Genomic DNA, 2,083 nt, shown 5'->3' on the forward strand with positions numbered 1-2,083 from the left:
CTCCCCTCAGCCATGCCCCTGGTGCTATTATTCATCTTTGATTCTGCAGGGCCCAGTCTGGATTAGGTTCACTGTAAGTATTCAGAAAATATTCATTCAAAGTGGAATGAGAAGAGGAGTGAGGAAACAGAGAACAGAAAAGAAGTATGAGCAAAATAAAGAAGGGCGTCATGAAGCTAATAAAGAAGAGAAGAGGAAAGGGAAGAGGCAAGGAGGATGGTGGAGAGGAGGGTGAGATGGATATTTTAGATTGCTTTCCCCAAATCAAGAGGGATAGGCCATCTAGAGCCCTCTACAGAAGAGCTAGAACACTTTTCCATCTTATTCCACTTCCCTTCCAGTGTTTTCTTAACGGCTTCCAATTTGGGCTAGACTCTCAATGTTTTGTGAATGTGATGAGAGAAGCGACTTACAGGCACGTTTCCACCGTTTCAGCCATTCTTGCACAAGCAGTTAATATCAGCAGCTGGGCTATTTTCCACTATGGAACACTATTCTTCATAACAGTCAACAAAAATAAAAAGTGTGATTAGACTACTCGTTCTTAAACCTCATAGTTCTCGAGATGAGGCTCTGAAAGGAAGATGTGGGGCTGAGGTTCATTTGTTTTTCCCATGGGGAATGATTCCCTATTTTGCCTTAGGTAGGAAAAGAGACAAGATTTTGCTTGCTCTTCTGGTCCCGGAGTTTTTACAGTCTTGTAACTTATTGTATGTTTTCTTTTTGGGTCCTGTTGCCAGCTCATTTTAAGTCTGATGCTCCAGCCCTTTGAGGGATGGCATGTCATGACTGTAACCCCAAGACATTTTCAGGTAAAGGCAAGATGCAGACACTCCTTGCCTTTATTTGTGGGAGGTACATTCTAGCCCACAGGGGAATGTGTAAGAAATATTCCGTCATTGTAAGGGGCTTGGTCAAATCTTGCTGACACCTGGTAGTTCTGAAGGGTGCTTAGATCTATGAAAAGAGCATTTTCCAGAGAAATTGTTTTTAAACACTTGTTCCAAAAAGAGGCTTAAAGGACTCCTGTGACTTTTTTTTTTTTAACCAGTGAAAGTACCTGCCATTCCTAAGGCAGCTGTCCTCACATGCTGTGTGTCAATCTATCCACCCCAGATTCCTGGCATCCCTGGGAGAGGCTTTTCCATTGGAACGGAGAATTTTTCTGAAATATAAATGGGCAAGAGTTTATAAACTCGCTCCCTCAGTCAGCACATGAGGCTGGTAGTGAACACCAGCAATAGGAGGACCCTTCCTGCTGAAACTCCTGGCCCAGAGACTTGAAGCATATTCTTTTTTTTGCTAAATTTTAAACCAAACAGGACAAGTACCCCTAAAAATAAATTATTTACATGGTACAAGCTCTGTTAAGAGTTGTCTATAGGTTTCTAATATAAGTGAATATTGAAGACACAAGTCAACTTGTTGCCTTCAGGCATGGTGCTCACAAGGCAATTAGGCAACTGTATAGATTAGGGCTGAGTACAACCCCATACAACTCAATGTTGTGCTAAAAAGTTGGAGTTCAGAGGCAAGAATCATTTTCATATAAGAAGAACAAACATTCATTCTTAATAAAGCAAATGACGTCCACCACACAGCAGATGAAATGAGCATATGGCTCATTTTTATTTTTATTTTTTGTTTTATTTTTTGAGGAAGATTAGCCCTGAGCTAACATCCACTGTCAATCCTCCTCTTTTTGCTGAGGAAGATTGGCCCTGAGCTAACATCTGTGCCCACCTTCCTCTATTTTATATGTGGGCCACCTGCCACAGCATGGTTTGACAAGCGGTGCATAGGTCCGCACCTGGGATTCAAACCAGTGAACCCCGGGCCACCAAAGTGGAATGTATGAACTTAACCACTGCACCACTGGGCTGGCCACATGGCTCATTTTTAGATGGTCCTGGTATTTCGTAACTCATGCTAACTCCATGGATGAACTCTATATTCTACTACAGTGTTTGTAATTGTGCAGCTCTATTTACCTAAAAATATCTAGAATGCTGCTCTTCAGAAAGCAGCTACTGCATTCGTCAGAGGACAGTCTTGGCCTCAGAAGCGGACACTGCTTGGCACT

This window comes from Equus quagga, chromosome 2 (genome assembly GCF_021613505.1).
Source record: "Equus quagga isolate Etosha38 chromosome 2, UCLA_HA_Equagga_1.0, whole genome shotgun sequence".
NCBI classification, from domain to species: domain Eukaryota; kingdom Metazoa; phylum Chordata; class Mammalia; order Perissodactyla; family Equidae; genus Equus; species Equus quagga.